This window comes from Acromyrmex echinatior, chromosome 2 (assembly GCF_024713525.1).
Source record: "Acromyrmex echinatior isolate Ae372 chromosome 2, ASM2471352v2, whole genome shotgun sequence".
Taxonomy (NCBI): Eukaryota; Metazoa; Arthropoda; class Insecta; order Hymenoptera; family Formicidae; genus Acromyrmex; species Acromyrmex echinatior.
This window is the reverse complement of record NC_141853.1, coordinates 24708812-24725396: the sequence shown is the minus strand read 5'-3', so window position 1 is coordinate 24725396 and position 16585 is coordinate 24708812. Positions and strand designations below refer to the sequence as shown.

Below are 16585 nucleotides of genomic sequence, written 5' to 3'. Positions count from 1 at the left end.
AAAATATAAATAATTTAATTTATTGCGAAAAATATTGCGCAAATTGCGGGTTTAAATCTTAGGCATTATTTTTGGCAATAAATTAAATTATTTATAGTTCTTTAGATTTAGATTCAAAGATTCTTTAGATTTAGACATCAAATTATTAATATCCTTCTAGGATACTTATTAGCATCGAAATTATTATCTTTCTTATCAATTTAATATATGATATTACTATTCCAGTTCTATTTATGATTGCGTTTCAAGATCGAAAAAGATTTCAACGAGTTTGCGGAATTGGATATAAATTTTTTCTGAAATATTTAAATACTAAAATCCATTTTCATCAAAAATAAATTTATTTAATAGATTTATTTTTGTTGGTCTAATACAAATTATAACCACTTAATTTTCTATTAAACGTTTATTACTCAATTTAATGTTATTTTATATTTAATATATATTTATATTTAATATATTTATTTTTTATTTAATGTTATTTATTTACATCATCTAAAAAAAGATGTTCTTCCAACTAGTTACTGCAATTAACATTATCAGATGCCTCAGTGATTAGTAAGACGCTCGAACGGAATGAGAGAAATCCAGGTTCAAATTCCAGTTGAGATAATATTTTTCGCAATAAATTCTTTACAGTGTTTTAAAGATGCTCATCAATAATATTAAATTGCTAATTAATTTAATTTGTGATATCGTATTATATATGTGTACTTTAAGTTTTTGTTTAGAATTGTATTTCAAGACCGACAAATAAATCGCTCGCAGTTTGTTTAAATTGGAAAATTCATGTAAATATTATTAAGAACCAAGATTTGACTTGACTGAATATTGCCTTTTTCATTCATATATATATATATATATATATATATATATATATACAGGGTGTCCCAACTATCACCTGAAATATCTTCTACTCTATAAGGTGATAGAGAAAAATTTATATAACCAAAATTATACGATGTAAACAGGGCTACTATATGGTGATAATAATTTTTGTTCAGATGGAAGCGTTTCGGAGATTTCAAGGTCAACTTCGTTTTTTAAATGGATTTTTTAATTATATTTTTTACACAATATAATTCCTCTAATTATTCTGCATAAAAAAGTATTAAGATCATGGTATCGAAAAATCAATAATTTACGAGATATCAAGTTTAAAATTACTTTACATATGGATTTTGATATTCTTCATAAATGAAGATCAATTTATTGTTTTCTTCTTACAACGGATACATCGTGCTTCAATGAAAACAAATATTTTTTGAAGAACGTCTTAAGTTTAAAAAAATGAAATTTGACAAAGTTATGTCAGAATAAGATGTAAAATATCTGGTAAACTATTAATTTTTCGGTATCATGATCTTAATATTTTTTATGCAGAATAATTAGAGGAATGATATTGTGTAAAAAATTCATATAATTCCACAAAAAATGAAGTTGACCTTGAAATCTCCGAAGCACTTCCACCTGGACAAAAATTATTATCTCCATATGACAGCCGCCTTTACATTGTGTAATTTTGGTTATATACAATAAATTTTTCTCTACACTTTATAGATTAAAAGATATTTCAGGTGGTAATTATTAAGACACCCTGTATGTGTGTGTGTGTGTGTGTGTGTGTATGTGTGTGTGTGTGTGTGTGTGTGTGTGTGTGTGTGAGAGAGAGAGAGAGAGAGAGAGAGAGAGAGAGAGAGAGAGAGAGAGAGAGAGAGAGAGAGAGATTGGAATATATAGAAAAAGATATTTGTTTTGCGCCTCTTCGAGATCGATTTAAAATTAGACTAAGGACGCGTGGGCTGATTTCCAGCGGACGGCATTACTGTTGGAACACGATTCAGACCGCTGTCATTTCGGACGATTCGTTTTCTGGTTGCCTTCGTCGGCAATGAATGCGCGAGAGAACGTAGGTGGATACACGAACTTCCAGAGGAATACTCGCTCTCTGTCCACCGTTCGTACAGACAAGGCCACGACCATAAATTCACAGCATGCGAGTCCGCACCAGGATCGTGTCTTCATAAAATCTTAGATCGAAGATTACTACGCACGAAATGCATCGCTCGTATGTATATGTGAAAAAAATAATTAGGCAGACGTTTTCACGCGCCTCATAGAGTAGATATGCACAATGTTGTGCACAAATTGTTGCAAAGACGCACCAATCCTTATTTAGTAGGGTATTATTTATGCTATCCTCTTAAACTACAAACTTGCGACACTAAGCTACCGCAATGGAGAAAGCGAAAGTCGTGCTTAATGAGCTATTTGAAGCGAAGGACATCAGAGAAGTTTTCGTCCCTTCATTCTTTTAACAAATATATTGTTTGTGATAGAAAAGAATTTTGACGTCATATGCAATAGTAATTTCATAATAATCGAATTCTTTCCTAAAATATTTCTAGGCTAGAACAATTGAAGCTTTTTTGTGCAAGCGTGATGGATAAATTCTGTCAGTTGACACTTTACGCTCGCCACTGGCACGTCCGCAATTTACTTCTGGAATTAAAATGTTATGAGATCTTTTTTATGAAGGAACAATTAAAGTACGTGCAAAACCGTCGTGGCACACGCTCGTCATGACACTCTGTGTTTTAAAAATGTAAATGTATAAAATCCGAGTACGTGCGCAAGCAGTACGTCCTAGCTGGTCGTCGAGAGGGTTTGGCGTAATTTATGCTCGTGCTCGTAGGGTTGGTTTGCCCCATAAAGCAAGATAAATACGCATGCCGTATCTCTGCGTACTTTTAAGACACTCATGCACACGAATCGAGCGCAATCGAATTTTCTAGCGTCGTATTACGATCGGCGATGCCGCGCCTGGATGAAAATAAGTTTCAAGTAGCGTACGTAACTTCAACTCTACCGCTGTAAAATCCTTCTCCAGTAACTTAACTCTCTTGCGCTCTCTTGGCAGGCAAATAAATTTGTAGAATCGCGGAATGATGCAGGGGCTGAACGCAACCTAAAAGCCGGCCGATACGTGCGCCGTAGCTTCACATTGCACTGCGAAAGTATACCCGTATATCTTTCCTCAGGTGCTTTCTTGAGAATATGAGAGACATGTTTACTGCCCGTTCACTTATCCTTTTGCTTCCTTCCTCTTACTTGCGCGAATGTCAATTGATCATTTCGCGTTACTCGCAACATATCTCAGCAACGTTTTTTTGAACGTTTCTTCTCGAGTTTCAGTTCGATTTTCCTAATGACCGTTGTGCAATAGTATTCATACGGAAAGGAATTCAATTGATTAAATTAATTAATATTCCAATAATTATTACACGTATCAAAGGAATAATAATGCAGATTATATATCTGCATTAATTTTCTCTTATATTACAATTAAATTGGAAATCGCATTGCACTATGTGTCTCTCGAGATTGAGACAACCGGATTAGTGTACGATCTGGAATATGATCGGTGCAGGTGTTATAATTTTATTTCAATTGTGTCCTTTGTTTTATAGAAATTACTGGCGCACCAGTACTAAACGTTCCTCGAACTGGAAGCAATTCATGTTTGCGTGCAACTCGGTGAAAATGCGCTCGTATATTTCTCCCCGTTCAAGGTGTCTTCCCGAGAGATACGTTTACTACCCTCGCTCCTGTTATTCTTTTTCCTTCCGCCTCTTCCTCCTGTTTTCTGCCCCTCTCTCTCTCTCTCTCTCTCTCTCTCTCTCTCTCTCTCTCTCTCTCTCTCTGCCTCTGATTTTGCCTGCGCGCCGATTGATCATCTCTCGTACCACCCACAACTTTACCTCGAACACGAGCCACGTGTGCCTCACGGCATTTTTCGCACCCGCGAAATTGTTTTCATGCGTAATTCTCGCACCGTTGTGCACGTTGTAGCTTAATAGCTGTACATTATTCAGTTGCACGCATCGTGACTGTGGAAAAAAAAGTAAAGTGTAACGAATTGGATTATTCGATTTGATGCAACAGCAAATACAAGCAGCTGGTATCGTAGAATGTATTTTCACACATATGTGCTAGTTATCTTTAAATTAACATAATCCTATTTTTTAATTTAATTTCTGTTTTTATACTATACCTTTCTCGCAAAGCGCTTGCGGAAACAATAGTTTACTTTTCGCTGTGTGCTCACGAGTAATTATAAAACACTCTGTCAAGTCTCGACGGAATATTTTCATGCAGTCTCTCACGGTACTTCAAAAAAAAAAAAAAAAGAAAAAAAAAAGCAGTAACTGCGTCGCTCATGAAGAGAAGCTCGCGACGCAGTTTCGCCAGTTTTTCCTACCGCCGCGTTCCAGGCGCAACAGTTGAAATCCTGACGACGCGTGTTGTCTCCGAACGGAAGAAAATTTTCTATGCGGTTCGCGTCATCCATCGTAGGAAACGACGAACGAAAGTAACGAGTTGACAAACGACAACAAGACTGACGAAATCTTCCCTAGCATGAGAATGCACTTTGGGGATCAAGCACGGTTACGATCCGTAAGCGTTCGTAGTGTCTCCATCCATCACGTTTCTTAGAGTCGGACCGTTCGACTGGTCCTGTCGGTATGCTGATTAATGATCGGCGAATCAGCGAGCGCATGGCGATCGAGGGTGTCCAGCATCGAGTTTCCTTCGTGGATCGACGTGGCCCGTTAATTCGCGAAATCCGACCAGTGTCTGTCGGCGCTGGTCTCTCTCTCTTCTCTTTTCCTTCGCCTTCCTTCCTTATCCTTCTCCACCTCCTTCTATTCTTTTTCTTCGTTCTCTTCGAAGAACCGTGGGTAGCTTCTTTCAGTCAATGTCGATTAATCTCGATTTGAGCTCATCTCCCTTCCTTTCGTTTCACTCGCGAATCCTCTTTTTTTTTCTGCGCGCGTGTACTGCAATCTCTGCTGTCCTCAGTTAAAGGATGGAGAGAAAGAGCATAATTATTCATCAAGGTTTTTGCCTAATTCCAACTCGTTAATCACTATCCTCGCTGTCTCCTTCAGGTCAGTGATCTAATCAATGATACGCGAGAAAACGACGCTTTAAACTTTATTGATCCTTGTTGATCGGAATAAACGAATGTCGTAAATTTTTCCTGTTTAGTTATCAATTTTAGATATCGATTTTGAATAAGCTTATTACTTTTTTTTTATTTTCGAATTATACATCCACTGCGTGGTGAAAATGTCAATTTGAAAATATATTTAATAGAGAAAGTAAATAGGCTTTATATCAAAAAATAAAAATTGAAGTTACTATGCAATATACAATATATACATACATACCTGAATAGATTATTTTGCAAATACATGTGAAATAAGGCCCGTATTAGCTTATCTTGCCTTTTACTTTTATTCTTAATTGGCATATAGGACAAGCACGAGGCTTGGAAATTAAGGTGCACTTACATTGTAAATATAAAATACGATTGTGATGTTGCACGGACGGACCAGAGTCATAAAATTAAGTGGCTTCCGTGCACGCGTTACAGGAACGAAATCCACTTCGGTAAAAGAAAATTATTGGACCGCTCTGCTCCTGGGCGAAAATTGCTGTCGTACTTTTATTCTGATACGTCATCGCGATATCCTCGACGGAGGCAGTTTCGATCCGGTTCTCTACGTCGATACGAATCTTCGCATCGTATGAACGAGCTTTAACGTCGAAACGATCTGGTAGTACGACCGACTAGAGATCGTAAACGAAGCTTCGTCCACTACAGATGAGAATCTTCCTACGGTGAACGAATGAAGATATAACGTTGCCTCGCAGTAATGTGATTCTGTAGTGTTTATGTTAATTAACGTTTACATCTGACAAGATTTATTTGCAATTGGCAAAAAAAAAAAATTCGCTGGGAATGTTAGAAAATAATCTTTAAAGATATGTCAATTTAGCTTCATTCAGGCAGAGAGTATAATATATTATCCGGTTAACAATTTGCCGTGCAGGTTGAGCGTTAAATAGGCAGGTTGTTCGTATTTGTTGCACACAAACACGACTAGATTACGTAATTTCCAGTTGGCATACTAATTGCATAACGCCGATGCATCCAATAGTCACGTAATGGATAGGTTCACATTCGCTAATAATATATCGGACTATTAGCATGATTGCTGCAGCAACAGCGATCGTGTATTACGATGTTATTATACCTATAGATGTTTGTAGAATTAGTGCAAACGCATTTCTAGGGCAAAATGTTGTACCTCTCATCTCTCAGCTGATTGTGAGTAATGAGATGAACATACACGCACGACTAAAAATTAAAAGAAGGAAAAAACGAGTTTTAAGAGATTAAAAGAAAAAAATGGGCAAAGAGAGAAAAATTGCTATTGAATTATCGGAAAGAAGTCAAAGTCGAACGCACAAACGTTCACTGATGCTCAGTCGCAGGGGGACAATCAATTCCGAATTTGCCATATTGATCTCGATATTTTTCATCACCCCCTAAAGCCATGCATTCTTCCGCGAGATCTTTTCGTTTCTGTAAGAACCGACTTAGACTCATGGAACACTGAATCGCCCAATGTGCCCTATCGATCAGTGCCTCATTCAGCCTGCATTATCCGTACGTGAGCGCTCGTATCCACTCTCTGTTCCTTCCTTTTTCGTCGTCCTTTAATTCACTCTTTTACCCTCTTTCTCCTCGCACCACCGTTAAATCTTTACGCCGGAGCGTATTTGGTGCGATTTCTTCCTGTAATTGACGCCCATTCGATCCGCTTACGTACTCTGGTGAATCTCTCGGACGCTGTTTTTATCCTTAATTACTTCGCTCGGCGTGGCACCGAAAAAGAAAGGTGGTGAAAGAGAAGGAGGGGATGGGGAGAACCGCGCTAGAGACTCGTTAGTTTTCATTCGGGTCGCCGAACTAATTAATTTCGCTCGGCCGCGACGAGCCGCGCGTCCTCCGTTTAAACCGTGAAAAGGAAGACCGAGCGAGGAGAGGGACTCCCTTTGGCCACATCCCCAATTAGACACGGATACGTAACTGTCGTTAAATTAACTCTGCGCGACGCGTGTCATGTGTGAGATTGATCGTCGACAGTTCTCTTTCGGAGAAGACAGCGGAGGAGACAGCGTCAGAGAGAATCGTTTTCACGGCTTGAATATGGGCGCGCGCGCAAACTCTGGGGCGCTTCTTTGTGCGGGTGACAGGTCGACGGTGAAAAATTGTGCATCTTGTCTTCTTCGGGGTTGGGAAAGTTTCTTCACCGTCGCGACGTCGAGCTCTCTTACATGCGGTCACGTGACTGACGTCAATGTGCGAATGCATACGCGAATGCGACGCGGAATAATATCACTTTCCTGACGGAAAAGTTGGCGGACATTGTTGAAACAAGTGAATATTTGTCATTCGCTCGAGTTATATTCAAGGTTTATCTATGCAAATCCACTAGCAAGCGATGCTTATTACACTTATGCTCGGATTAATGACGATCGTGCTCGAATGATTTAGTCTTAAACATACTGAAAGTGCCATGACTAATTTATACTGTTTTTAACTGTTCTCGTCTTTGTTTTACTGCAACGTGCATGTGTCGATTGTTTTATGCAAGTATTTGAAAACAAGTATTTTACACGGTTTCAAAAAAATCTTACATATAATATAAAGGTACGTTAGACAAGTCCGTAATTATCATTATTTTTATTATTATTATATATTATATAATAATTAACATCATCATCATTATTATCATTATCATCACATCATTATAATATTTTTTAATGCACGCGCATAAACAGACTTCAAACAGACAAAGGTACATATTGAGGATACTTTTGTTATGTTATTCAGATTGACATTTCTAATATACGTATGTATATATTCTAGGATTTAGCAAATCCACGAAATTCCGTTATCGTCTGATTTTTGGTGCGCTAACAAAAGAAGACGTCGAGAATCTTTAGGAGAATTACGCTTGTAATTGCAGTTGCGTACAATACGAAGAATTCCTCCCATTTCACCCTCCCGCGGTGCAAGAATTTAGATCTGCACTAGAACGAGTCGCGAAGGGATATAAAAGGGCTTGGGTTATGTTTGGATTCACTGGTGTGTTTGCGCAAAAGCGACTGCATGGGAAGAGCGGAGTCGTACACACCCTGATTACACCATAAATCGAATCTCGGCCGACCGCGCGGAAGCTCGGATTAAATGAAATTCCTATGCCATCTCGTATATCTTTCCGGTTTGTAGCGGCGGTTGCTTCGGCAACGAGAATCGCGTCAATTCAACGTTTCGCGTCTGAGAAGCTTTTCAAGACACTTTGCGTGAAATATACAGGAAGATTTGAGGGCGTGGATCACCTTACTCTTATTAAATGCAATTTACTAGGTTGATTGATAACCACGACTGGCGTACCACTCTGTATATAGGGAAACAATAAATCTCTCCAACGGTTAAAATGCGAAATTGCTGGATATCCGATATCCCCAAGGCTTAATATATGGGACTTTAAAATATCCCTGTCAGTTGTTTCAGATAAAGAATTGTGGATCATTTTACTATAGATGACAGATGCGATTTTAACATAGCATATTCTAGATTTTCTAGAGTATACAGCATATGAATTTGTATACCTTATACGTTATTAATTTTAACTATCCTTTTTTAAATTGCGATAAAATAATTTTCTCGTGTGAAATAAACATACGTCAATTTTCTCAACAATGTATTTACTTTATTCAATATCATACTTTCCATTATTTTTGCATATTCCGTACTCTGTTGGCTGTGTCGTTCGACAACGTTTCTGTCTCGAGATACTATTCGTTCCGACGCGTTTCGTGGTGCTACATCGTCTCGTTTTAACTGTAGAAAGGGAGATGGACAGATAAGAAATGCGAGGCGGTGATAAAGAAGAAACGGGATGATTCGTGAGAGAGAGACAGAGAGAGAAGAAAATGAATCGAACACGGTCTTTGGGTGTGGGCGGGCAAGCCAAAAGATCGACAAGATCGATAAGATCGCTCGATCGCGGTTCGATGCTCGCGGTTGAATTGTCAACTGGTTCTGTCGATTCATTGAACGATCAAGATTCAGGACGCGGGTAGCTCTGGAGGAGCTCATGAAAGTCTGTAGGGAAGAGAGCTCGTGACGCTAACGCATCTTATGATGCTTCTTGGACGAAAAAAAAATTCCTGAATGCTGTGTCCAATTTGACTCTTCTACAACATATTATGGTCTACACAATATTTTTTTATATTTTCTTTTATTGTACGATACAAAAAAAAATTAGTAATTGTATTAACTTGACCGTAACGACGCTTTGATGCAACGTTACAACTATTGGACGTGTGAAAGAATTTCAGGATAAGAAATCCTTTGATTACAGAAAATGTGGCTACCCTGAACGACTTTATAATCAAAAATACCGACTCAGCGAATTCCCAAACGAACTCAACGTTCCAGCGTAGAGCTGTAAAAGTATCTGGCTTTGGAAAGTTTTTAACGAGCTTCTTCGCTCGTCTTTTCCTCGAGACCGAACCTAGTGTTTACTCTGGTAAAGCAAGACTTGGCGACGCTGGTACCCGTAGATGGAAGCGCGGTGCACCATCGTTTGTTATTTGTCTTCGTTCCGGTGTGGTGGTTTACCGGCGAAAAATGTACCTCTTCGAAATGAAATGTGCAAGCAGCAAGTGGCTACCGTTTGTCTTGCGTGCCTCGGAGCGATGTTAATTAAATTGCTCGCAATCGGGTTTTATCAAGAATTAATATCAATTAAAAGCAACGATCTGTTGGCGATCGAGATTGATACGCTGTGAAATAACGAAGTGTCTTGTTTATTTCAGATTCAGATACTTTGTTTCTATGATAAAACAAACGATTTCCCGATGCCTTGCTTTCCATCACTCTTTTCAAGATTTCTTCATAACTAATGTCTGTGATAATTTTATAAGCATTATCTTAACTAAATATTTCCTATACGGGAAAAATGTTAATTACGTTAAAAATTTCTATAATTTCTATAATTTCCATATGGAAAGGAAAACAGAGGGACATGAATAATTTTAAAAATTACCGACTACTTAAAATATCAAGGAAATTTTCATCATCATTGTAGAAGAAATGATTGAGTCATTATTAAAAAAACATAATTAAGCTTTCACACATTAAATTTTGTTCTAAAAGTCTGGTATATTGTACATGAATTAATATATTCTTTTGAAATGATGAGAGTACTTGATAAGAATATTTAAATAAGAGCGTTTGGAATATATTACAAATGTTCTTATACTTACAGGTTCAAAAGAATGTACTAATTCATAAATCAAATATAAATCAAACATAAATCAAACTAGACTTTTAGATGTAAAAGCTTAATGTTAACTTTGTATTTTAATAAGTCATTACCACCTTTCTATCTACCACGATGATTAGAATAGGTAATAATCTTCCTTAATATTCAGTAAACTGTAGTAGCATTTTGACTAATTAAGAGTATTCATGTTCCTCTGTTTGCGTTGTAAAATCCAATCATAAAATCTAATTCGACCTCAGTACGCGATACTTTTAGCTGGATAGAAACCAGATACTGAATGAAGACATTTGGCCATTTCCAGGCTGCGATTTTGCTGGTCGACCGCTTTCACGGAATCACGTCATGAACTTTGCTCGTTACAAGCGCCAGAGCGGACGCACGGAAAGGATCGTGCTGCGACGTTAATCCTTTGACAGTTCGAGAACGGGTATTTGCCGAGCTAATGTCACGCGAGAGAGTAGGACGGGGCGGGCGGCAAAGTGGAAGGAGACGCCGGATGGAAGAACAGCGCGGAAGGGGAAGAAACGTGACAGGGACAACCCTCACGCGAATGTCCGACCCTTTGTTTGAGCTCTGTCAACCGAGATACATTTTCCGTTTCGCACCAAGGGTGCAAAAGCGATTGTTCGACGTTTGCTGGAGCTGCGCCTGTAAGAGCATCTCTCAGCTGCACTTACGCGCATTACGGCACCCTCCTTTTTATTTCTTTCACTGCACGAGCTTTCGCGGTAACCGTCTCGCAAAGACGGATTCCAGCGATACAATGTTTTATGGTAGGACTGTAAGTTTTTAATAGATAAAATTTATCTGAAAAACCGCGTATAGTACATAAGATTTATGTTATAATATACAGATACGTACAATCTAATACTGATGAAAAGGATCTCGTATCAATATTAATATTATATATAGAAAAATGATATTGAAATGGGTTTTCACATAAAATATAGAATTTATCGTGTGAATAAAAGATCTCATAGACACAAACTCAATAGTGGATAGTTTATGAGTTATGATGTATCAAAGGTGTAAAATTTGTACTCACATTAGAGCATCTTTTTTATTGAACCTTATTTTTTTTATTAAACGTCTATGATGTCTTTTGCTCACCAAATTACATACTACATTATATATGAAAATTAATTCATTTCAGAACTCAATTTTCCTTTATAATATGTCGTTAATTCTTATGACTTATATGATATACATCTAATACATAATGAGTGTAATAACATGAGCTGCTTTAATCAGCGATCAATTAGCGATCTTCTCGCGATCGTGTTCCTGCGGTGGGTAGATACATGCTCCTGGCATGCGAGCTGAAAGTAATAGTATTGTATGAAATATTCATGGTACCAATAACGGCGCGAATCACGGTATTTCGTGTATACTCGGCAGGTGCAGTCGCTGCGGTTGCGTCGTCGTTGGTCGTCGTGTAAGTGTAATCCGTGCCGCTTAATCGCGTGCCTGGAGTATGTCAGGAATCGATTGTAGCGCGGGAATCGGTATTAGCACTCCCCGATTATGTAAAGCTCGAGCGATTATGGAGATCGAATTAAGCTCGTGGCGCGCGCCCGCGCACTCAAACGGGACTGACGCGTGAAGAGAGGGTGGACTGGGGGTAGACTGCGGATGAAGGTGGTACAGAGGGGTCTATATGTGGCATAGGGCAGGGGTCGTGAGTGCTTTTCGCGGAGGTACCGTAGCCTCTCTACGGTAGAGAGTAGGGGGCTTGCAATTCCCGTAAATTAAAGGACAATCGAGCCGAGGTCACTCCCCATTGTTGCTGGCTTTGGTTTCAACGGCACGACCGGACAATGCGCATCCAGTGAGATTCGCTCTCGTATTTCATGTAACTGCCAAACGCTCGTAGTTTCCGACCCGAAAGAGAAACGGAGAACGTGTGCCGATGAATAGACAAACGTATAAATACGGAGGCAAAGAATGAATGCGATAATGACGACAAGGAAGGAGAATCAAGAAATGATATTGTATGTTTACAAATTCACTTCCGATATTATCACTTCCGCTAATCACTTCTAAATAGCTGTACACAGTTTCTATTGTCTCTGGAGGCGAAATAATATCTTGGGGAGTCAGCATTAGTAATCGTACCGCAAGGTCTACAAGGTGTTCGCTCTTTAAGCTCGTTACGTCGAAACTCTGCAAGTTTGGTGAGTACCTTGGCACCAACAACTGCCACCTGCACGAGCTCGCGTTTACACATTCCTCACCAAATTTCGTTGGATTAGACTCTCAGCGACAGTGAGATCTCCGGAGATCTTGGTTTACCTCGATTCGTGACGGTTTGCCTTGAGTTACTGGCGTACTTTGATCTTCGGCTTCGATAAGTCGCGAAAGGATCCCCTTCCTGTGTCAATTGCTTGTGTAAACTTTCATCGAGTTCCCGACGCGATTGCCCGCAGTCGCGTGCTGCTCGGATGGCGAATCGATCTTGCCGCGGTACTTAAAGTCAAACAAGCTTGTACAGATATGTAAATCGTGTTACGCTCTCGAAGTCTTGCCCAGCTAGTCGATTAATTTGATGTATTTTAATTCCCCTGCCGGTCTCGAGCTGTTCGTAATTGCTCACGAAAGGCCAGTCCTCAGTGAGAATTATCTTTTAATTGATCGAATAATTTTATAGATAAAGGGAGCAAGAATATCTGCAACTGGAATCATGATGGCTAGTTTATTTCTTGCCAGTCTTGTGTCAGAAATTATTTATCTACGAAAAGCTTGTACGATGAGACATAATATAAAAAATATATTTTATTAATGTTCTCATTAAAAACTTGTATATAAGCGAATTAAATAAAATCACATCTTACGCAAGAGTAATTTAAAGCAAATCGATAATGTTCCAATAAATTATAATAAATTAAACATATTATGATACAAAGTAGTGTAGCTTGTAAAAAGTTTTAAGACTAGGGAAAACTTGCTCGTTGGCACAGTTTTCACAACTTTGAAATTCAACTTCTAAGCAACTAATTATCGTGATTAAACTGTAGTAGTAGAAAGAAACTTGTTCTACATTTTTATGGTAGGAACAAATCTGTTTAGTTCCTTTGTAGTAAATGAAATACGAATATGTTGCACATTGTAGTTAACTTGCCTCGATAGCAGGAAATTGAAGAAACATTAATACAAATTTTGTAACGTTCGAAAATTTATTTGTCTATTCTTGAATTAGATTTTTCTTTTTTTCTTGTAATACTTATTTGATTTAAATAAAATTTAGGGAAAGATATCTATGTTGTAAAAGAGATATTTTTTGCGATAACTTTTCCATTGTTTCTCTGGTGATAAATACATAAACGGGACACAATGCCAACTTGCCTCTTGTGCCAACGAGATATCCTATAACTTGACATAAAGGACAAAAAAATTTGTACATACAATACTATTATAATATCTTACTCTATAGAAAGCAATCTATCGAACGAGTAATCTTTAAATAGATCAAATCAAAGAGTCACTTCCATTCCGTTATGATGGAGTATTGCAGAAGCTTTTCTGACGCACGCATTTATAAAACGAAGACAGCTCCTTCTACCAAAACGCATCCCTGTCAAGAGAACGCGCCGTATCCCGCGGCGCAGAAGTCACAGGCAGCCGCTCTCTCGTGTCCTATTAAAATCCGTCAAACGCGGGCAATTAAAGCTGTGGTGGCCAGCCGCGTCATATAAATCAAGGATCAATAAATTAGCGGACGGTTAAAGCTCGGGGGGTTGTGACTTTATCTGTGCGGTGGCATCGCGGCGCGCTGCATCGCGCGCGGCTCGACCCGACCCGACCCGACTGAGGGAGGCAGAAGCGGAAGCTGGCCCCAATAAAACACTTGCCACCCGGCGCTCTTACGTTTACGTCTGCGTTTGCGCCCGCTTCTCCGTTCTCTAATCTGCATTTTAAATGTCGACGCCCCTACGTGGCGTATAGATAACGCCGGGACTGAAATCCACCGCCGCCGCCGCCATCCTTGCCACTCCCGCCGACGAGTAACTTCTCTTTCTCTCTATCTTTTTCTTTCCATCTCTTCCTCTTTCTCTCTCTCTCTCTCTCTCTCTCTCTCTCTCTCTCTCTCTCGTCAGTAGTCCCTTCGTCCTCGGATTCACCGGATGCGCTGCCACCGGATACCTCGCGAGTACATTTTCGCGCACGCCGCGGAGATAAAAGTACCTGCCAGGATGAGCTACGGAGATCCCATCCGTGTACCGCTATGCTGAGAGCCTGTCCGCGAGCATTCACCAGACGACTTCATTGTTCACCATACTTTTCGGAGTTCCGCCTTTCCGTGCGGGCGATATCGGCCCAGTCTGCAGCGAATTCTTTTTGTTTCAAGGATAACGAACTGTGCGGCAGCGCTCCTCGTTCGCATGAAAGCTGGTTTATGGATCGTTTAAGGTTGTTTTTTTATGGCGCGACTGAGAGCTTTATATTCATTTCAATATTTGTTTTTTACTGGGTAAAAATCAGGATGAGAAGGTAATGCTGAAGAAGGTAATTATGACTCTTGATATTTAATGGAGTATAAAAAATGTGTCAAGAATATGTAAAAAAGAATTTAAAAGATAAAACGTTTTAAGACCTAGTAATATCTTTTATAGCAATGCTTCAGTAGTCATATTGAAAAAGACATTGTCTCGGAGTCAAAAGATTTCAAGATCGTATTCTGAATGAGGTAATATTTTTTTGTAATAAATTCTTTACAAGGTTTTAAAATGCTAGTAGCGTTATTATCAAACAGATAATCAATTGTGATATTATTTTGTGATATCTTTATCTTTAATTTATGATTATATTCCAAGCTCAACGACAAGTGGCGTACAATTTATACTGAAAGATGTTTGATAAATTTAGAATTTACGTATAAAAAAATACTATTATATTAAATACCAAGATAGATAAGACCTTCTTCCCTATATTGACCCTTTCCTTACTTATTTCATCTTTTAAATATTCTTGCACTTCTTACTTGTGTATCTATCTATAAGAGAATTTCTTGAAGTTTATGATGCGTATCTTAAGGAGAAGTTTTCAACAGCTTCTGTCTTACCTCCGTAAAAATATCTTCCTTCTGCGCACGACGCCCCGCGTTAAGTATAGACGCTCGAGAGATCACCCGGCATCTGTACTGCCGTGGAGATCAGCGGAAATGAGGCGTCGCGGTTTCGCCGACGACATAAATCCCATCGTCACTGGCTCGAGCCGAAGAAACGCTCGATTTTACGGCTCCGTCGAATTCAATGGAACAAGAGTTACGACGTACCGAATGCTTCGCAAGAGGGAGCGATATCATAGCAGCGCACAAGGGGAAATGAATCAGGGGCGATCAGCCCGTTGGCCAAATGACCAAATATGATCGTTCGAAGTGGATGCTCTTTACTGTTTTTCCCTCTCCTCGGTCGTACATTAGTTTCAGTGTCCATTCGTGTCAGTTTCGTAAAGAAGAATATTTTAATTACCGATGAAAGTTTTCCGAAAAATTTGAAGATAACTATTTTCTTTATGAGATAATTATTTTTATTTATTTTTTCATTAGATTTAAAAGCACGTTTCATAACGAGAAAATTTTGTTTTTATAAATTAAAAAATGTATTTGTTGCTTAAAAAATTTTTTTTTTAGAAATAAATATAAATATTCTCTTTCAGGTTTTGTAATGCACCTTCAGACAAAAGAATGCAGAGAAGAAAGACGTCTACATAAACATACAAATCGTTCATATGCGAAGAATACAAATGCGATGGAGAGGAGAGACGAGAGATGATGCCGATGGGCTGCCACTCCCGGGAAAAGTGCTAGTAAAGTCAAAGGGACAACGTCACATCCTTTTGGGTGGGGTATTCCTCTCTAGCTTCCCCTACGGTGACTTATGCAGACCCCGTCATCGTACGCACAAACAATAGCTTTTCGCGAGCGACTGCGTGAGTCGTGAAAAAGTGAGACAGCCGTGCGGAAGAACTCTTTGTCTTTGGGGTACATTGGGGGTACTTTCGAGGGGACCAGTCCGAAGGAGAAAGGTCCACGCTTCGCCAGCCATTCTTCCTTCACTTACTAAGAACGAACGCGAGCCTTTTGTTTTACCTTCAAGGAAAAAATATTACTTGGAGAAAAACTTTAACTATAGAAATTACAATCTATCATTTGACTGCGCCTTTTTTACCCTCGTTAAAAACATTATAACGTCAAGGTTGGATTGGTAATGCTATTTTTCAATAAAAATATACGACTGTGATAGTACGCACAGTACTATGTTTAAATAGTACGATTATGATACATATCTTTTAATTTGTTGAAAAATAAATGCACTAATCAATTTTGGGAATATTATTTCTCGAAGGCAAAGAGACGTGTTATTATCATAGAT

The 16585-nt window shown here is 38.8% G+C and overlaps 1 long non-coding RNA gene across 1 annotated transcript; it reads left to right on the top strand.

The window, feature by feature from the left end:
- The first annotated feature begins 11343 nt into the window (after positions 1 to 11343).
- On the top strand, positions 11344 to 14953 carry LOC105151450 (uncharacterized). The gene is made up of 3 exons (XR_015544235.1): positions 11344 to 12388; positions 14560 to 14717; positions 14825 to 14953. It is a non-coding gene; the product is annotated as an uncharacterized LOC105151450 (long non-coding RNA).
- Positions 14954 to 16585: the final 1632 nt, after the last annotated feature.